This window comes from Oncorhynchus masou, chromosome 21 (genome assembly GCF_036934945.1).
Source record: "Oncorhynchus masou masou isolate Uvic2021 chromosome 21, UVic_Omas_1.1, whole genome shotgun sequence".
Classification (NCBI taxonomy): Eukaryota; Metazoa; Chordata; class Actinopteri; order Salmoniformes; family Salmonidae; genus Oncorhynchus; species Oncorhynchus masou.
Genome location: NC_088232.1, coordinates 57,030,593 through 57,052,998, shown reverse-complemented (window position 1 = coordinate 57,052,998; position 22,406 = coordinate 57,030,593). Strand labels below are relative to the sequence as shown.

At 44.4% G+C, this 22,406-nt stretch overlaps 1 protein-coding gene across 9 annotated transcripts in view; it reads left to right on the top strand.

Annotated features, from left to right (window-relative positions):
- Positions 1-22,406, top strand: part of smoc1 (SPARC related modular calcium binding 1) — a 375,226-nt gene that overhangs the window by 196,697 nt on the left and 156,123 nt on the right. The gene's annotated exons all lie outside the window — the stretch shown is intronic.

Below are 22,406 nucleotides of genomic sequence, written 5' to 3'. Positions count from 1 at the left end.
GTCTCTATGGGCCGAGACGGTCACAATGCACCTAGTCTTGTGTCTCTGGGACATTTCTAAATGTCGCCATTTTCGTAATGGTCAAAATGAATTGAAGTCATTGCAAATGTTCGACGCTGTTTCTCGGTCCGAGAACATTCTAGAGCGCCGTAACTCACCACGCACTATCTACCTGAGGTCTAGAACAGGATTCTAAAGTTTCGGAACTCTAGGTCTGACGGTTCTTTTTTAGCTCGAACAAAGCTAACTATTGGAGGCACTGTCAGTCTCTACACACCCCAATACGTCCCTCCATCCAAGTTGTGAATCTGAGTGATTTAGTTTTCCTTTGAATTTTTATGGGAAAAATGACTGATTTACAGTTCATGGGGGTTGCCTAATCATATATATGAAGTTTTGGAAAGATCTGATTTTTTTAACCCCTCCAAACAGCCCATGAGACACCAATTATGGCACTTCCGGTTGGCACAGGAAGCTATAACTCAACACACATCCTCATTGGGGTATTCTATTACAGAATCCTGAGTTTTAAGTCTTTACGTTAAGAATTGACTGATTTACACAGGGTTCAATGCACTATGTCCATCAAATTGCAGGCAGTGTATGGATATACACTTTTAGGGTGATTTGAACCACTTCCGGTTGGCCCAGGAAGCCTAGAATCGACACAGGTAGACCTTATAGTGGTCTGATGGACTGGTACCGAAGACAGGTTCATACAACATTCATAACCCATATAGACTCCAGGTTGTATTTAGTGGAGCAGCCAATGTATTCCTATGGGGAGAGAAGTCAATGAACACTGTTTTTATGTAAACACCTTCTTTTGACTGTGAAGGGTTAATGTCACACGGTCAAGGATAGGCTTGGACAGATCAGGAGGACCTTAGGAACAGTCCTGTGGTTGAATTGTCTTTCTAAACCTAACGGTTCCGCCGCTGTCACCCAAAATCAAATGACGTACTGGTGCAGGCTTCATATTGGGCCTATTTTTCTCATGGTCGCTGCGCTCAGACCGAGCGAGCTACGGTCAAGCGGGGCACCTCGTTGGACTCGGCACAGTCTGGACACTATGGTCATGCCATTGTTTGTGTTGATTTCAGAATGTCCATTTGGTGATTTTTCTCACTCTTTCAAAGTCACTGTGCATTTGCCATATGGTTAACTGGGCAGTCACCATTACCAATTTGTCATGCTATAAAAATCACGCAGGAATGCCAAATTGACTGGCCCGATGACCTCGGGATGGCTGGGCAGTGATACTGGTACCTCTCCATCGCTCGTTTGGGTTGATTTCAGAATGTCGCTTTTGGTGATGGTACCTCACTGTTAAAACATATTGCAAATGTTCCTTACTTTTGCAAAGTCACTGAAAATTTGTGCAGGAATGCCAAATTGACTGGCCCGATGAAGTCGGGATGGCTTGGCAGTGATTCTGGTACCTCTCCATCGCTCGTTAGGGTTGATTCCAGAATGTCCATTTGGTGATTTTTCTCACTCTTTCAAAGTCACTGTGCATTTGCCATATGGTTAACTGGGCATTCACCATCACCAATTTGTCATGCCATAGAAATCATGCAGGAATGCCAAATTGACTGGCCCGATGACATAGGGATGGCTGGGCAGTGATACTGGTACCTCTCCATCGCTCGTTTGGGTTGATTTCAGAATGTCGCTTTTGGTGATGGTACCTCACTGTTAAAACATATTGCAAATGTTCCTTACTTTTGCAAAGTCACTGAAAATTTGTGCAGGAATGCCAAATTGACTGGCCCGATGAAGTCGGGATGGCTTGGCAGTGATTCTGGTACCTCTCCATCGCTCGTTAGGGTTGATTCCAGAATGTCCATTTGGTGATTTTTCTCACTCTTTCAAAGTCACTGTGCATTTGCCATATGGTTAACTGGGCATTCACCATCACCAATTTGTCATGCCATAAAAATCATGCAGGAATGCCAAATTGACTGGCCCGATGACATAGGGATGTCTGGGCAGTGATACTGGTACCTCTCCATCGCTCGTTTGGGTTGATTTCAGAATGTCGCTTTTGGTGATGGTACCTCACTGTTAAAACATATTGCAAATGTTCCTTACTTTTGCAAAGTCACTGAAAATTTGTGCAGGAATGCCAAATTGACTGGCCCGATGAAGTCGGGATGGCTTGGCAGGATTCTGGTACCTCTCCATCGCTCGTTAGGGTTGATTCCAGAATGTCCATTTGGTGATTTTTCTCACTCTTTCAAAGTCACTGTGCATTTGCCATATGGTTAACTGGGCATTCACCATCACCAATTTGTCATGCCATAAAAATCATGCAGGAATGCCAAATTGACTGGCCCGATGACATAGGGATGTCTGGGCAGTGATACTGGTACCTCTCCATCGCTCGTTTGGGTTGATTTCAGAATGTCGCTTTTGGTGATGGTACCTCACCGCTTAAACATATTGCAAATGTTCCTTACTTTTGCAAAGTCACTGAAAATTCGTGCAGGAATGCCAAATTGACTGGCCCGATGAACTCGGGATGGCTGGGCAGTGATTCTGGTACCTCTCCATCGCTCGTTTGGGTTGATTTCAGAATGTCGCTTTTGGTGATGGTACCTCACCGCTGTAAACATATTGCAAATGTTCCTTACTTTTGCAAAGTCACTGAAAATTCGTGCAGGAATGCCAAATTGACTGGCCCGATGAACTCGGGATGGCTCGGCAGTGATTCTGGTACCTCTCCATCGCTCATTAGGGTTGATTTCAGAATGTCCATTTGGTAATGTTTTCTCACTCTTTCAAAGTCACTGTGCATTTGCCATATGGTTAACTGGGCATTCACCATCACCAATTTGTCATGCCATAAAAATCATGCAGGAATGCCAAATTGACTGGCCCGATGCCATAGGGATGGCTGGGCAGTGATACTGGTACCTCTCCATCGCTCGTTTGGGTTGATTTCAGAATGTCGCTTTTGGTGATGGTACCTCACCGCTTAAACATATTGCTAATGGACAAGAGTCACCTGCAAGTCACCGTCCATCAGTCAATTTGATATCATTCTGACACCAAACTGATACAAACTGACACCAAACCCACTTTTCCCAACTCATTTAGGAGCCAAGTATAACATACTTCAGAGCTGGCCCAAAATTCACAAGGCCTTCGGTACAAAACATTAAAAAACCATAAAACACATAGTTACTTTCTAGCTGCGGGGCCAGTTCGGACATTATGTGTAGTCCTATGTGAGGCGTCCCCGAATCCCGAGTTTCGGCTCGATAGGTCATTTGGTGTCCGAGTAAAAGCCTAATTGGTGCTGAAAATCCACTTTTTTCCATGCCTTGCTACGGGGTCCTTGAATGAGCTATCGGACCGAGATATTGGGTTCTGTCTCTATGGGCCGAGACGGTCACAATGCACCTAGTCTTGTGTCTCTGGGACATTTCTAAATGTCGCCATTTTCGTAATGGTCAAAATGAATTGAAGTCATTGCAAATGTTCGACGCTGTTTCTCGGTCCGAGAACATTCTAGAGCGCCGTAACTCACCACGCACTATCTACCTGAGGTCTAGAACAGGATTCTAAAGTTTCGGAACTCTAGGTCTGACGGTTCTTTTTTAGCTCGAACAAAGCTAACTATTGGAGGCACTGTCAGTCTCTACACACCCCAATACGTCCCTCCATCCAAGTTGTGTATCTGTGTGAATTTATTTTTCCTTTGAATTTTTATGGGAAAAATGACTGATTTACAGTTCATGGGGGTTGTCTAATCACACATATGAAGTTTTGGACAGATCTGATTTTTTAACCCTTCCAAACAGCCCCTGAGACACCAATTATGGCACTTCCGGTTGGCACAGGAAGCTATAAATACACACATGTCTTGACTGACATAGAAACCTAGGGAATCCTGAGTTTTAAGTCTTTAAGTTGAGAATTGACTGATCTACACAGGGTTGAATAATGCAGAGGCCTTTCCACCTTTCGAGGTGATGTACATCCAAATACCTTTTGGGTCAATTTAACCACTTCCGGTTGCTCCAGGAAGCTTAGAATCGACACAGGTAGACCTCATAGTGGTCTGATGGAATGTCATAGAAGACAGGTTCATACAGCATTCATAACCCATAAAGACCCCAGGTTGTATTTAGGGGAGCAGGCAATGTATTCCTATGGGGAGAGAAGTCAATGCACACTGTTTTTATGTAAACACCTTCTTTTAACTGTGAAATGTTAATGCCACACAGTCAAGGTTAGGCTTGCACAGATCGGGAGGACCTTAGGAACAGTCCTGTGTTTGAATTGTCCTTCTAAACCTAACGGTTCCGCCGCTGTCACCCAAAATCAAATGACATTGTGGTGCAGGCTTCATTGTGGGCCTATTTTTCTCATGGTCGCTGCGCTCAGACCGAGCGAGCTACGGTCAAGCGGGGCACCTCGTTGGACTCGGCACGGCCTTGGGATTATGTTTATGCCATTGCCTGCTCTCTATGTCTTTAAACACCACGCTTTGTCACTCCATCCTTGCTGTGTGTGTGTGTGAGAGCTTTTCTTTGACATCTGTTGGGAAAAATGACTGATTTACAGTTCATGGGGGTTGTCTAATCACACATATGAAGTTTTGGACAGATCTGATTTTTTTAACCCTTCCAAACAGCCCCTGAGTCACCAATTATGGCACTTCCGGTTGGCACAGGAAGCTATAAATACACACATGTCTTGACTGACATAGAAACCTAGGGAATCCTGAGTTTTAAGTCTTTAAGTTGAGAATTGACTGATCTACACAGGGTTGAATAATGCAGAGGCCTTTCCACCTTTCGAGGTGATGTACATCCAAATACCTTTTGGGTCAATTTAACCACTTCCGGTTGCTCCAGGAAGCTTAGAATCGACACAGGTAGACCTCATAGTGGTCTGATGGAATGTCATAGAAGACAGGTTCATACAGCATTCATAACCCATAAAGACCCCAGGTTGTATTTAGGGGAGCAGGCAATGTATTCCTATGGGGAGAGAAGTCAATGCACACTGTTTTTATGTAAACACCTTCTTTTAACTGTGAAAGGTTAATGCCACACAGTCAAGGTTAGGCTTGCACAGATCGGGAGGACCTTAGGAACAGTCCTGTGTTTGAATTGTCCTTCTAAACCTAACGGTTCCGCCGCTGTCACCCAAAATCAAATTACATTGTGGTGCAGGCTTCATTGTGGGCCTATTTTTCTCATGGTCGCTGCGCTCAGACCGAGCGAGCTACGGTCAAGCGGGGCACCTCGTTGGACTCGGCACGGCCTTGGGATTATGTTTATGCCATTGCCTGCTCTCTGTGTCTTTAAACACCACGCTTTGTCACTCCATCCTTGCTGTGTGTGTGTGTGAGAGCTTTTCTTTGACATCTGTTGGGAAAAATGACTGATTTACAGTTCATGGGTGTTGTCTAATCACACATATGAAGTTTTGGACAGATCTGATTTTTTTAACCCTTCCAAACAGCCCCTGAGACACCAATTATGGCACTTCCGGTTGGCACAGGAAGCTATAAATAAACTCATATCCTCATTGGGGTATGCCTTTACAGAATCCTGAGTTTTAAGTCTTTACGTTAAGAACTGAGTTATTTACGGAGGGTTTAGTGAGTGTGTGTTATTTCAGAAAATCATAGAAAATCACAGAAATGTCGCAGAGCTCCGCAGCACATTTTAAAAATATTCGTATGAACACCCTGCAACTGGATCTGTAACCGTTGAAAAAAAAACCCACCTATATCTGAACATCACGATCTGGTCATCGTACGATTTCTCTTAAATGACGATAGATAAATGGCCGATTTTTTTTTTATTGACACCGGAGGCTCCTTGACTTTGACGTGAAGTGAAAAAATCTTTTCTCTATTTTCATTTTGGACCTTTAATCCCAGAAATATGGCCATAACTCAAAAACCGTTGAGGCCTAGACGCCATCTTGTTCGGGGCCATCTTCCCATAATGCCAAACCTACGCTCACCAAGTTTCGGCTTCGAAATATTTTCAGTTTTCGAGATATGGCACGTCGTGATTCGGGATGTTTTGTCCAATAGCAATATGATTGCTTATGCCCTCTTGTGGGATATTCCGGCATAGCGCAAAAATGGGCCAAAATTTGTTTATTTTATTAAACGAAAACCGAATGTCCGACAAAGTTCATTTGATGACTTCCCGGTAGGTCTGGCCCTGCCGCTCGGCCCGACGCCGTCCCCGAATTTTACAAATGTTTTCGGACGTCTAGTAAGGGACCGTACAGTTCCAATAGGGACTTTCTCACTAACCATACGGTGATTGTCAAAATGTTCCCTTAAGGTATGTTAACAACATGCTGCTGTCCCCTTTTGCAGGTTTCTACTGCTAGTTAACAACATGCTGCTGACCCCTTTTAGAGGTTTCTACTGCTAGTTAACAACATGCTGCTGACCCCTTTTAGAGGTTTCTACTGCTAGTTAACAACATGCTGCTGGGTCCTTTTAGAGGTTTCTACTGCTAGTTAACAACATGCAGCTGACCCCTCTTAGAGGTTTATACTGCTCGTTAACAACATGCTGCTGTCCCCTTTTGCAGGTTTCTACTGCTAGTTAACAACATGCTGTTGACCCCGTTTAGAGGTTTCTACTGCTAGTTAACAACATGCTGCGGATCCCTTTTTAGAGGTTTCTACTGCTAGTTAACATGCTGCTGACCCCTTTTAGAGGTTTCTACTGCTAGTTAACATGCTGCTGACCCCTTTTAGGGGTTTCTACTGCTCGTTAACAACATGCTGCTGACCCCTTTTAGAGGTTTCTACTGCTAGTTAACAACATGCTGCTGACCCCTTTTAGAGGTTTCTACTGCTCGTTAACAACATGCTGCTGACCCCGTTTAGAGGTTTCTACTGCTAGTTAACAACATGCTGCGGATCCCTTTTTAGAGGTTTCTACTGCTAGTTAACATGTTGCTGATCCCTTTTAGAGGTTTCTACTGCTAGTTAACATGCTGCTGACCCCTTTTAGAGGTTTCTACTGCTAGTTAACATGCTGCTGACCCCTTTTAGAGGTTTCTACTGCTAGTTAACATGCTGCTGACCCCTTTTAGAGGTTTCTACTGCTAGTTAACAACATGCTGCTGACCCCTTTTAGAGGTTTCTACTGCTAGTTAACATGCTGCTGACCCCTTTTAGAGGTTTCTACTGCTAGTTAACAACATGCTGCTGGGCCTTTTAGAGGTTTCTACTGCTAGTTAACATGCTGCTGACCCTTTTTAGAGGTTTCTACTGCTAGTTAACATGCTGCTGACCCCTTTTAGAGGTTTCTACTGCTAGTTAACATGCTGCTGACCCCTTTTAGAGGTTTCTACTGCTAGTTAACAACATGCTGCTGACCCCTTTTAGAGGTTTCTACTGCTAGTTAACATGCTGCTGACCCCTTTTACAGGTTTATACTGCTAGTTAACAACATGTTGCTGACCCCTTTTAGAGGTTTTTACTGCTAGTTATCAACATGCTGCGGACCCCTTTTAGAGGTTTCTACTGCTAGTTAACAACATTCTGGTGATCCCTTTTAGAGTTTCTACTGCTAGTTAACAACATGCTGCTGACCCCTTTTAGAGGTTTCTACTGCTAGTTAACAACATGCTGCTGACCCCTTTTAGAGGTTTCTACTGCTAGTTAACAACATGCTGCTGACCCCTTTTAGAGGTTTCTACTGCTAGTTAACAACATGCTGCTGACCCCTTTTAGAGGTTTCTACTGATCGTTAACATGCTGCTGACCCCTTTTAGAGGTTTCTACTGCTAGTTAACATGCTGCTGACCCCTTTTAGAGGTTTCTACTGCTAGTTAACATGCTGCTGACCCCTTTTAGGGGTTTCTACTGCTAGTTACCAACATGCTGCTGACTCCTTTTAGAGGTTTCTACTGCTAGTTAACATGCTGCTGACCCCTTTTAGAGGTTTCGACTGCTATTTAACAACATGCTGCTGACCCTTTTCAAGGTTTCTACTGCTAGTTAACATGCTGCTGACCCCTTTTAGAGGTTTCTACTGCTAGTTAACAACATGCTGCTGACCCTTTTCGAGGTTTCTACTGCTAGTTAACATGCTGCTGACCCCTTTTAGAGGTTTCTACTGCAAGTTAACATGCTGCTGACCCCTTTTAGAGGTTTTTACTGCTAGTTAACATGCTGCTGACTCCTTTTAGAGGTTTCTACTGATCGTTAACATGCTGCTGACTCCTTTTAGAGGCTTCCACTGCTAGTTAACATGCTGCTGACCCCTTTTCGAGGTTTCTACTGCTAGTTATCAACATTCTGTTTATCCCTTTTAGAGTTTCTACTGCTAGTTAACAACATGCTGCTGACCCCTTTTAGAGGTTTCTACTGCTAGTTAACAACATGCTGCTGACCCCTTTTAGAGGTTTCTACTGCTAGTTAACAACATGCTGCTGACCCCTTTTAGAGGTTTCTACTGCTAGTTAACAACATGCTGCTGACCCTTTTCGAGGTTTCTACTGCTAGTTAACATGCTGCTGATCCCTTTTAGAGGTTTCTACTGCTGGTTAACATGCTGCTGACCCCTTTTATGGGTTTCTACTGCTAGTTAACATGCTGCTGACCCCTTTTAGAGGTTTCTACTGCAAGTTAACAACATGCTGCTGACCCTTTTCGAGGTTTCTACTGCTAGTTAACATGCTGCTGACCCCTTTTTGAGGTTTCTACTGCTAGTTAACATGCTGCTGACCCCTTTTAGAGGTTTCTACTGCTAGTTAACATGCTGCTGACTCCTTTTAGAGGCTTCTACTGCTAGTTAACATGCTGCTGACCCCTTTTCGAGGTTTCTACTGCTAGTTAACATGCTGCTGACCCCTTTTAGAGGTTTCTACTGCTAGTTAACAACATGCTGCTGACCCTTTTCGAGGTTTCTACTGCTAGTTAACATGCTGCTGACCCCTTTTAGAGGTTTCTACTGCTAGTTAACATGCTGCTGACCCCTTTTAGAGGTTTCTACTGCTAGTTAACAACATGCTGCTGACCCTTTTCAAGGTTTCTACTGCTAGTTAACATGCTGCTGACCCCTTTTAGAGGTTTCTACTGCTAGTTAACAACATGCTGCTGACCCTTTTCGAGGTTTCTACTGCTAGTTAACATGCTGCTGACCCCTTTTAGAGGTTTCTACTGCTAGTTAACATGCTGCTGACCCCTTTTAGAGGTTTTTACTGCTAGTTAACATGCTGCTGACTCCTTTTAGAGGTTTCTACTGATCGTTAACATGCTGCTGACTCCTTTTAGAGGCTTCCACTGCTAGTTAACATGCTGCTGACCCCTTTTCGAGGTTTCTACTGCTAGTTATCAACATTCTGTTTATCCCTTTTAGAGTTTCTACTGCTAGTTAACAACATGCTGCTGACCCCTTTTAGAGGTTTCTACTGCTAGTTAACAACATGCTGCTGACCCCTTTTAGAGGTTTCTACTGCTAGTTAACAACATGCTGCTGACCCCTTTTAGAGGTTTCTACTGCTAGTTAACAACATGCTGCTGACCCTTTTCGAGGTTTCTACTGCTAGTTAACATGCTGCTGATCCCTTTTAGAGGTTTCTACTGCTGGTTAACATGCTGCTGACCCCTTTTAGGGGTTTCTACTGCTAGTTAACATGCTGCTGACCCCTTTTAGAGGTTTCTACTGCAAGTTAACAACATGCTGCTGACCCTTTTCGAGGTTTCTACTGCTAGTTAACATGCTGCTGACCCCTTTTTGAGGTTTCTACTGCTAGTTAACATGCTGCTGACCCCTTTTCGAGGTTTCTACTGCTAGTTAACATGCTGCTGACTCCTTTTAGAGGCTTCTACTGCTAGTTAACATGCTGCTGACCCCTTTTCGAGGTTTCTACTGCTAGTTAACATGCTGCTGACCCCTTTTAGAGGTTTCTACTGCTAGTTAACAACATGCTGCTGACCCTTTTCGAGGTTTCTACTGCTAGTTAACATGCTGCTGACCCCTTTTAGAGGTTTCTACTGCTAGTTAACATGCTGCTGACCCCTTTAGAGGTTTCTACTGCTAGTTAACATGCTGCTGACCCCTTCTAGAGGTTTCTACTTTGAGGGTTCGACCCTATGGGTTCTGGCCAAACCAGTTTACAACCTCAACCAGACCCTATTGGCCCTGGTCTAAAGTAATGCACTATAAACCAGTTCAGGTGTCATTGGAACGCAGGCCTTTTATCCCCCCCTTGCAACAGTCGCCTCCCCCTGGCAACAGTCTCCTCCCCCTGGCAACAGTCTCCTCCCCCTGGTAACATAGGTGCCTGGCCATGCAGTCCCAGTAGAGACCCTATAACATAATTATTTACTGTCACAGTGGAAATACTGTAAATTATTTCACATATTTTGTTGTTATAGTTGAATTTTCTGAGAAAAACTGTCCAATTAAATTAACCCTATCCAAGATATATACGTATAAAATCAATTGGAAACTTTTCATTTTATAGCTTTAGAACAGCTACGTGCCCAAACGATGTGGTTTTGGAAGCATTCCGATTTAAAACAAAAATACTTTATTGGCTTTGACATATTTTTTTTTCTTTGTTCAACATTTGAAGATACTCAGAAACGGCATAGAAGTGAGGGTTCTCTCTTACGTGTTATTTCTTCATGGTTATTGTTCAACTGGGCTCCGAATGACATAAAACTTGTTGCCAGTGATGGGAAAAAGAGCATTTCAGTCATGCTGTAATGGTTGCACAAAGGGGTTGTATTTCACTTGTTTTATGAGTTGGGGAGAAGAGAGGAGAGGAGATGAGAGGAGAGGAGACTGGGAGAGAAGAGGAGAGGAAATGAGAGGAGAGAAGAGGAGAGGGGAGGAGAGAGGAGAGGAGGAGAGAAGAGAAGAGGGGAGGAGAGAGGAGAGGAGAGGGAGGAGAGGAAAGAGGAAATGAGAGGAGAGAAGAGTGGGAGAGAAGAGGAGAGGGGAGGAGAGAGGAGAGGAGGAGAGAAGAGAAGAGAGGAAATGAGAGGAGAGAAGACTGGGAGAGAAGAAGAGAGGGGAGGGAAGAGGAGAGGAGGAGAGAAGATGGGAGGATAGAGGAAAGGAGAGGAAAGGAGAGGAAAGGAGAGGAGAGGAGAGGAGAGGAGAGAGGAAAGGAGAGGAGAGGAGAGAAGAGGGGAGGAGAGGAGAGGAGAGAGGAAGAGAGGAGAGAGGAGAGTAGAAGAGAGGAAAGGAAAAGAGGAGAGGAGGGGAGAGAGGAGAGGAAAGGAAAGGAGGAGAGAAGAGGAGAGGAGAGAAGACGGGGAGAGAAGAGGAGAGGGGAGGAGAGAGGAGAGGAGGAGAGAGGACAGGGATGAGAAGGCAGAGGGGAGTGGAGAGGAGAGGAGAGAAGAGAGAACAGGGAGAGAAAGGAGAGGAGATTAGAGGAGAGAGGAGGAGAGGGGATGAGAGAGGACAGGGGGAGAAGGAGAGGGGAGAGGAGAGGAGGAGAGCAAGAAGGCTTCAAGTGTGTCTGACAGAGGTTGGGGGGGGCGGGGGGGAGTGTCTCCAGGCCTGGCTGAGGTCAGTATCTGTCTGGTTGAGTCGCAATGGCCCCGGATCAAACCATTATGTGTGCACCCCAAATGGCACCCTATACCCTATGTAGTGCACTACTTTTGACCAGGACCCTATGAGAGGGAATAGGGTGCCATTTGGGACCTAGCATCATAAACGACTCCCCTGGACGCTCCCCTCATAGCCTGAGTAGTGTGTTTACATTTTTAACTCTTACTGTCAGAGAGGGGGGGGACATGCCAATAACAAACCCCCACCAGATCACATTTCTCCTGGCTTGACGGTTTGAGCAACTTCTGGTAAGAAACGAAGACAGCTCAGGTTCATCCTGTTTACACGAGGGAGAAGCTAAGTAGTTTTTCTGCCGTCACATAGTGCGTGTTCCTAATGGTACCCTGTTTTTTGGATTTAGTGAACTACTTTTGACCAGGGCTTATAGGGACTGAGTGTCATTTGGGACACGTTCACACTGTGGCCAGTATAGCCTTGGTTATGTATTGATACATGAAGCTGTTTGGGTTTCTTAAAGCACATGATCAATAGGGTAGTTAAAGAACGGCCCTCCTTCCTACGGTTGGTATTGTACAGTTGATGTCGGAGGTTTACATACACTTAGGTTGGAGTTATTAAAACTCATTTTTCAACCACTCCACAAATTTCTTGTTAACAAACTATAGTTTTGGCAAGTCAGTTAGGACATCTACTTTGAGCTTGACACAAGTAATTTTTCCAACAATTGTTTACAGACAGATTATTTCACTTATAATTCACTGTTTCACAATTCCAGTGGGTCAGAAGTTTACATACACTAAGTTGACTGTGTCTTTAAACAGCTTGGAAAATTCCAGAAAATTATGTCATGGCTTTAGAAGCTTCTGATAGGCTAATTGACATCATTTGAATCAATTGGAGGTGTACCTGTGGATGTACCATGTTCATGTGTACAAACAATAGTACGCAAGTATAAACACCATGGGACCACGCAGCCGTCATACCGCTCAGGAAGGAGACGCATTCTGTCTCCTAGAGATGAACGTACTTTAGTGCGAAAGTGCAAATCAATCCCAGAACAACAGCAAAGGACCTTGTGAAGATGCTGGAGGAAACGGGTACAAAAGTACATTTGTCCACAGTAAAAACAAGTCCTATAATGACATAACCTGAAAGGCCGCTCAGCAAGGAAGAAGCCTCTGCTCCAAAACCTCCATAAAAAAAGCCAGACTACGATTTGCAACTGCAGATGGGGACAGAGATCATACTTTTGGGAGAAATGTCCTCTTGTCTGATGAAACAAAAATAGAATTGTTTGGCCATAATGACCATCGTTATGTTTGGAGGAAAAAAAGGGTAGGCTTGCAAGCCGAAGAACACCATCCCAACCATGAAGCACGGGGTGGCAACATCATGTTGTGGGGGTGCTTTGCTGCAGGAGGGACTGGTTCACTTCACAAAATAGATGGCTTCATGAGGCAGGAAAATGATGTGGATATATTGAAGCAACATCTCAAGACATCAGTCAGGAAGTTAAAGCTTGGGCGCAAATGGGTCTTCCAAATGGACAATGACCCCAAGCATACTTCCAAAGTTGTGGCAAAATGGACAAAAAGGACAACAAAGTCAAGGTATTGGAGTGGCCATCACAAAGCCCTGACCTCAATTCTATAGAAAATCTGTGGGCAGAACAGAAAAAGTGTGTGAGCAAGGAGGCCTACAAACCTGACTCAGTTACACCAGCTCTGGAAGGGGGAATCGGCCAAAATTCACCCAAATTAATGTGGGAAACTTGTGGAAGGCTACCCGAAACGTTTGACCCAAGTTAAACACTTTAAAGGCAATTCTACCAAATACTAATTATGTGTATGTAAACTTCGGAGCCACTGGGAATGTGATGAAATAAAGAAAAGCTGAATTATATCATTCTCTCTACTATTATTCTGACATTTCACATTCTTAAAATTAAGTGTTGACCATAACCGAACTAAGACAGGGAAGTTTTTGAAAAACTGAGTTTAAATGTATTTTGCTAAGGTGTATGTAAACTTCTGACTTCAACTGTATGTATTCCTCTGAGAGAGTTGGGATTGTGTCTGGGACTTATCAGAAGGTTGAACCCCTGAGAGAGTTGGGCTTGTGTCTGGGACTTAACAGAAGGTTGAACCCCTGAGAGAGTTGGGCTTGTGTCTGGGATTTAACAGAAGGTTGAACCCCTGAGAGAGTTGGGCTTGTGTCTGGGATTTATCAGAAGGTTGAACCCCTGAGAGAGTTGGGATTGTGTCTGGGACTTATCAGAAGGTTGAACCCCTGAGAGAGTTGGGCTTGTGTCTGGGACTTATCAGAAGGTTGAACCCCTGAGAGAGTTGGGATTGTGTCTGGGACTTATCAGAAGGTTGAACCCCTGAGAGAGTTGGGCTTGTGTCTGGGACTTATCAGAAGGTTGAACCCCTGAGAGAGTTGGGCTTGTGTCTGGGACTTATCAGAAGGTTGAACCCCTGAGAGAGTTGGGCTTGTGTCTGGGACTTATCAGAAGGTTGAACCCCTGAGAGAGTTGGGATTGTGTCTGGGACTTATCAGAAGGTTGAACCCCTGAGAGAGTTGGGCTTGTGTCTGGGACTTATCAGAAGGTTGAACCCCTGAGAGAGTTGGGCTTGTGTCTGGGACTTATCAGAAGGTTGAACCCCTGAGAGAGTTGGGCTTGTGTCTGGGACTTATCAGAAGGTTGAACCCCTGAGAGAGTTGGGCTTGTGTCTGGGACTTATCAGAAGGTTGAACCCCTGAGAGAGTTGGGCTTGTGTCTGGGACTTAACAGAAGGTTGAACCCCTGAGAGAGTTGGGCTTGTGTCTGGGACTTAACAGAAGGTTGAACCCCTGAGAGAGTTGGGCTTGTGTCTGGGACTTAACAGAAGGTTGAACCCCTGAGAGAGTTGGGCTTGTGTCTGGGATTTATCAGAAGGTTGAACCCTGAGAGAGTTGGGATTGTGTCTGGGACTTATCAGAAGGTTGAACCCTGAGAGAGTTGGGCTTGTGTCTGGGACTTATCAGAAGGTTGAACCCTGAGAGAGTTGGGCTTGTGTCTGGGACTTATCAGAAGGTTGAACCCCTGAGAGAGTTGGGCTTGTGTCTGGGACTTATCAGAAGGTTGAACCCCTGAGAGAGTTGGGCTTGTGTCTGGGACTTATCAGAAGGTTGAACCCCTGAGAGAGTTGGGATTGTGTCTGGGACTTATCAGAAGGTTGAACCCCTGAGAGAGTTGGGATTGTGTCTGGGACTTATCAGAAGGTTGAACCCCTGAGAGAGTTGGGCTTGTGTCTGGGACTTATCAGAAGGTTGAACCCCTGAGAGAGTTGGGCTTGTGTCTGGGACTTATCAGAAGGTTGAACCCCTGAGAGAGTTGGGATTGTGTCTAGGACTTATCAGAAGGTTGAACCCCTGAGAGAGTTGGGCTTGTGTCTGGGACTTAACAGAAGGTTGAACCCCTGAGAGAGTTGGGCTTGTGTCTGGGACTTATCAGAAGGTTGAACCCCTGAGAGAGTTGGGCTTGTGTCTGGGACTTAACAGAAGGTTGAACCCCTGAGAGAGTTGGGCTTGTGTCTGGGACTTATCAGAAGGTTGAACCCCTGAGAGAGTTGGGCTTGTGTCTGGGACTTATCAGAAGGTTGAACCCCTGAGAGAGTTGGGCTTGTGTCTGGGACTTATCAGAAGGTTGAACCCCTGAGAGAGTTGGGCTTGTGTCTGGGACTTATCAGAAGGTTGAACCCCTGAGAGAGTTGGGCTTGTGTCTGGGACTTATCAGAAGGTTGAACCCCTTTGGGCTTGTGTCTGGGATTTATCAGAAGGTTGAACCCCTGAGAGAGTTGGGATTGTGTCTGGGACTTATCAGAAGGTTGAACCCCTGAGAGAGTTGGGCTTGTGTCTGGGACTTATCAGAAGGTTGAACCCCTGAGAGAGTTGGGCTTGTGTCTGGGACTTATCAGAAGGTTGAACCCCTGAGAGAGTTGGGCTTGTGTCTGGGACTTAACAGAAGGTTGAACCCCTGAGAGAGTTGGGCTTGTGTCTGGGACTTATCAGAAGGTTGAACCCCTGAGAGAGTTGGGCTTGTGTCTGGGACTTATCAGAAGGTTGAACCCCTGAGAGAGTTGGGATTGTGTCTGGGACTTATCAGAAGGTTGAACCCCTCAGAGAGTTGGGCTTGTGTCTGGGACTTATCAGAAGGTTGAACCCCTCAGAGAGTTGGGCTTGTGTCTGGGACTTATCAGAAGGTTGAACCCCTGAGAGAGTTGGGCTTGTGTCTGGGACTTATCAGAAGGTTGAACCCCTGAGAGAGTTGGGCTTGTGTCTGGGACTTATCAGAAGGTTGAACCCCTGAGAGAGTTGGGCTTGTGTCTGGGATTTATCAGAAGGTTGAACCCCTCAGAGAGTTGGGATTGTGTCTGGGACTCCTCTCCTTGACTGATTGTATTGTGAGGTGTGGTTCCCGTGGTTCCTGGAAGGGTTTGTTTATTTGTTGAAGTGTTTATCCGTCAGTGTTTAAGGAACATTAGTGCACCCATCCCTCCCTCCATTGTCTCTCTGTCAGTCTGTTAAACCAGACGTCCTCTAATGATGTCAGTCTGTTAAACCAGACCTCCTCTAATGATGCCAGTCTGTTAAACCAGACCTCCTCTAATGATGTCAGTCTGTTAAACCACACCTCCTCTAATGATGTCAGTCTGTTAAACCACACCTCCTCTAATGATGTCAGTCTGTTAAACCACACCTCCTCTAATGATGTCAGTCTGTTAAACCACACCTCCTCTAATGATGTCAGTCTGTTAAACCAGACCTCCTCTAATGATGTCAGTCTGTTAAACCACACCTCCTCTAATGATGTCAGTCTGTTAAACCACACCTCCTCTAATGATGTCAGTCTGTTAAACCACACCTCCTCTAATGATGTCAGTCTGTTAAACCAGACCTCCTCTAATGATGTCAGTCTGTTAAACCACACCTCCTCTAATGATGCCAGTCTGTTAAACCAGACCTCCTCTAATGATGTCAGTCTGTTAAACCACACCTCCTCTAATGATGTCAGTCTGTTAAACCACACCTCCTCTAATGATGTCAGTCTGTTAAACCACACCTCCTCTAATGATGTCAGTCTGTTAAACCAGACCTCCTCTAATGATGTCAGTCTGTTGAACCACACCTCCTCTAATGATGTCAGTCTGTTAAACCAGACCTCCTCTAATGATGTCAGTCTGTTAAACCAGACCTCCTCTAATGATGTCAGTCTGTTAAACCACACCTCCTCTAATGATGTCAGTCTGTTAAACCAGACCTCCTCTAATGATGTCAGTCTGTTAAACCACACCTCCTCTAATGATGTCAGTCTGTTAAACCAGACCTCCTCTAATGATGTCAGTCTGTTAAACCACACCTCCTCTAATGATGTCAGTCTGTTAAACCAGACCTCCTCTAATGATGTCAGTCTGTTAAACCAGACCTCCTCTAATGATGTCAGTCTGTTAAACCACACCTCCTCTAATGATGTCAGTCTGTTAAACCACACCTCCTCTAATGATGTCAGTCTGTTAAACCAGACCTCCTCTAATGATGCCAGTCTGTTAAACCAGACCTCCTCTAATGATGCCAGTCTGTTAAACCACACCTCCTCTAATGATGCCAGTCTGTTAAACCAGATTTATATGGCTCTAAGTCTGTTTAACCAGACCTCTATGGCTCTCAGTCTGTTAAACCAGACTTCTATGGCTCTCCATCTCCAGGTCCTCAGTGGCATCAAAAGCTCTTTATTTTGGACATTGCATTGAACGTTGAGTTCTCACTGTCTCCTAAATATGTAAGGATAACCTTCTGTCTTTTCTTCACTGTAGACTTTGTCTTCTTCCCAAATAGCACACAATTCCGTATATAAATATATCTATTTTTTCTTCTTTTTTTCTTTCACTTTTATTTAATATAGTACACTACTTGGGCCCTGGTCTAAAGTAGTGTAGTATTTAGGGAATAGTATACCATTTGGGATGTACAGTATAATTGCTTTAACTGGTGATCTGTATGATGTTGAATGAATGTGGCATGCTGTATGTCCAGGCTTTATACTCTTCCTGTGCACTGGCAGTGCATCAGACTCACTGTGGGGTCACTGCTATGTGTGTCATCAGGACTTCGCTGGGCTGGTGGGTAACGCTGGCAGATGGCAGCAGCTGTCAGTGAAATAAGAAAGGTCCTGTGGACCGTAGAAACAAGGATTTCATCTTGGAACCAACGGACTAGCTCTGGCAACTGGTTGACTGACTGGTTGACTGATTTGATTTGATTGACTGGGTGACTGGGTGACTGGTTGACTGACTGGTTGACTGATTTGATTTGATTGACTGGGTGACTGGGTGACTGGTTGACTGACTGGTTGACTGATTTGATTTGATTGACTGGGTGACTGGGTGACTGACTGGTTGACTGACTGGTTGACTGATTTGATTTGATTGACTGGGTGACTGGGTGACTGGTTGACTGACTGGTTCGCTGATTTACTGACTGACGGGTTACTGATTTGATTTGATTTGATTGGCTGGTCGACTGGTTGACTGACTGGTTGACTGATTTGATTTGATTGGCTGGTCGACTGGTTGACTGGTTGAATGACTGGTTGACTGATTTACTGACTGACTGGTTGACTGGTTGGGTGACTAACTGGTTGGTTGACTAACTGGTTGATTGATTGACTGGTTGGTTGACTGATTGACTGGATGACTGGTTGATTGGTTGACTGACTGGTTGACTGCCTCGTTGACTGACAAAGAGAAGCCAGAAATATCACATTTACATAAGTATTCAGACCCTTTACTCAGTACTCTGTTGAATAATATTTGGCCATGATTACAACCTTCAGTCTTCTTGGGTATGACGCTACAAGCTTGGTAAACCTGTATTTGGGGAGTTTCTTCCGTTCTTCTCTGCAGATCCTCTCGAGCTCTGTCAGGTTGGATGGGTTGGACTGGTTGACTGACTGGTTGACTGATTCGTTAGCTGGTTGACTGATTGACTGGTTGACTGGTTGGTTGACTGACTGGTTGACTGATTGGTTGACTGGTTGGTTCACTGATTGACTGGTTGGTTGACTGATTGAACTGGTTGACTGACTGGTTGACTGGTTGGTTGACTGACTGGTTGACTGATTGGTTGACTGGTTGGTTCACTGATTGGTTAACTGATTGACTGACTGGTTGACTGGTTGGTTGACTGACTGGTTAACTGATTGACTGACTGGTTGACTGGTTGGTTGACTGGTTGGTTGACTGACTGGTTGACTGGTTGGTTGACCAACTGGTTGACTGGTTGGTTGACTGACTGGTTGACTGGTTGGTTGACTGACTGGTTGACTGGTTGGTTGACTGACTGGTTGACTGATTGGTTAACTGGTTGACTGGTTGGTTGACTGATTGGTTAACTGGTTGACTGACTGGTTCACTGGTTGGTTGACTGACTGGTTGACTGACTGGTTGGTTGACTGATTGGTTAACTGGTTGACTGACTGGTTCACTGGTTGGTTGACTGATTGGTTAACTGGTTGACTGGTTGGTTGACTGATTGGTTAACTGGTTGACTGACTGGTTGACTGATTGGTTAACTGGTTGACTGACTGGTTGACTGGTTGATTGACTGACTGGTTGACTGACTGGTTGGTTGACTGACTGGTTGACTGACTGGTTGACTGGCTGGTTGACTGGCTGGTTGACTGACTGGTTGACTAACTGGTTGACTGATTGACTGGTTGACTGACTGGTTGACTGATTAACTGGTTGACTGACTGGTTGACTGATTAACTGATTGACTGTTTGACTGACTGGTTCACTGATTAACTGATTGACTGGTTGACTGACTAATTGGGGCCTCCCTTTCCTCTTTCTTTTCTGGTTAGAGCTAGTTTGCGCTGTTCTGTGAAGGGAGTAGTGCACAGTGTTGTAGGAGATCTTCAGTTTCTTGGCAAATTCTCAAATGGAATAGCCTTCATTTTTAAGAACAAGAATAGACTGATGCGTTTTTGAAGAAAGGACTTTGTTTCTGGCCGTTTTGAGTCTGTAATCAAACCCACAAATGCTGATGCTCCAGTTACTCAACAAATCTAAAGAAGACCAGTTTTATAGGGATAGCCCCCTTTTTTTCCGCCTAAATGACATACCCAAATCTAACTGCCTGTAGCTCAGGCCCTGAAGCAAGGATATGCATATTATAGGTACCATTTGAATGGAAACACTTTGAAGTTTGTGGAAATGTGAATTGAATGTAGGAGAATATAACATAATAGATCTGGTAGAAGGAAATAAAGAAACAAGCAACCGTTTATTTTCTACCACCATCTTCGAAATGCAGCAGAAAGGTGCCAGTTCTAGCCATCACGCTGGTTGTAATTCCGATGGGGTCCACAAGATGGCAGCAGTGTATGTGCAAGGACTCAGACGGATAACTTGAAGTATGAGCAAACTATATGACATTTAGTGTGAAGTCACCCAGTCACATTTGGGCAAATCGTGAAGCATTTGCATTCATATAACATTTTTCTGCACGAATATCGTCAAATCTGTATACTTGGACTTTGATTCAGCTTTTCCAGTATTAGTAGACATATTATAAGATCAGCATTTGCAAAACAATGAGTTTTCATAACTTCATACACTTTTGTCCAAAATGAAAAGGCATGCTGTCGTACAAGGTTAGTAGATACATTTTACGACAGATACAGGGTTTCCGGATACTCCCGTAAATCCAGCTCATTGGCTATCTAGCTAGCTTTGGTTGACCCCGATTGGTGCTTATTTGACAAAGTTAGAATCGTTCAAGTGAAGACCAGCCACTTCATCGACGCGCCATGAAGGAATCGCTCTCTGACCAAATATGGTGTCCCATAGGATATACTACACCCCTAATGATATAGTGAAGTCTGGTTACCTTCTAGGATCTCTGATATGGTGTCCTATAGGATATACTACACCCCTAATGATATAGTGAAGTCTGGTTAGGTTCTAGGATCTCTGATATGGTGTCCTGTAGGATATACTACACCCCTAATGATATAGTGAAGTCTGGTTAGGTTCTAGGATCTCTGATATGGTGTCCTATAGGATATACTACACCCCTAATGATATAGTGAAGTCTGGTTACCTTCTAGGATCTCTGATATGGTGTCCTATAGGATATACTACACCCCTAATGATATAGTGAAGTCTGGTTACCTTCTAGGATCTCTGAGGAATAAATTCTTTGTAAATTGAACGAGTGGAAATACAAAATCGATCGTGCTACATGGATCTTTTTAGGATATGGAAAAAGGATTTTATCTAACACAAGGACACTTCATGTTATCTCTGGGACCCTTTGGATGATAAATCAGAGCAAGATTTCAGAATGTATGTACACATTTCACCTTCAGAGGTGAATTTATTCAAACCTATGGCGGTGAAATAAGTGTTTTGTTGTTTGGAGCTCTCCTCAAACAATAGCATGGCATTTTTCTCAGTAATCGCTACTGTATATTGGACGTTTAATTACCAAGAATTTAAGACACTTATATGTACCGATATTTGTTGTTTCTCTAGAATCTTATGGTGACACAAGGCGCTGCATGATTTACAACCATCCCGTTGACAGGACGCTGATCCCTAAGTTAAAAAGAACAACAGTTTTCAGCTGTGCTAACATAGTTGCAAAATAGTTTTCTAATGATCAATTAGCCTTTTAAAATGATAAACTTGGATTAGCTAACACAACGTGCCATAGGAACACAGGAGTGATGGTTGCTGATAATAGGCCTCTGTACGCCTACGTAGATATTCCATTAAAAATCAGATGCTACAAAGTATTAACTTAATTAAGGGGGCTGAATAATTTTGCACGCCCAATTTTTCAGTTTTTGATTTTTTTTTTAAAGTTTGAAATATCCAATAAATGTCGTTCCACTTCATGATTGTGTCCCACTTGTTGTTGATTCTTCACAAAAAATACAGTTTTATATCTTTATGTTTGAAGCCTGAAATGTGGCAAAAGGTCGCAAAGTTCAAGGGGGCCGAATACTTTCGCAAGGCACGGTATATATATGGACATTGTGAATGATTGAGTGGCACAAAGTGACTATGTCACTTGTTTTTCCCTGAAGCCACTTGTCGACCAATAGAGGTCCAGGATGGAAACCAGTCTTTGACATGGTGTGTTTTTTTCCTCTGCATGTATTGGTTGCCTGTTGTGGCTTTATGTATTTTGGGCCCATTGTCAAATAGAAAATACAACTACTATACAATATACACAATGAACAGCAGACAATGGCTGAGTAGGGAATAGGGCCCATAGGGAATAGGGCCCATAGGGAATAGGGCCCATAGGGAATAGGGCCCATAGGGAATAGGGCCCATAGGGAATAGGGCCCATAGGGAATAGGGCCCATAGGTAATAGGGCCCATAGGGAATAGGGCCCATAGGGAATAGGGCCCATAGGTAATAGGGTCCATAGGTAATAGGGCCTATAGTGAATAGGGCCCATAGGGAATAGGGCCCATAGGGAATAGGGCCCATAGGGAATAGGGCCCATAGGGAATAGGGCCCATAGGGAATAGGGCCCATAGTGAATAGGGCCCATAGGGAATAGGGCCCATAGGGAATAGGGCCCATAGGGAATAGGGCCCATAGGTAATAGGGCCCATGGGGAATAGGGCCCATGGGGAATAGGGCCCATAGTGAATAGGGCCCATAGGGAATAGGGTCCATAGGGAATAGGGCCCATAGGTAATAGGGTCCATAGGGAATAGGGCCCATAGGTAATAGGGTCCATAGGGAATAGGGCCCATAGGTAATAGGGTCCATAGGGAATAGGGCCCATAGGTAATAGGGTCCATAG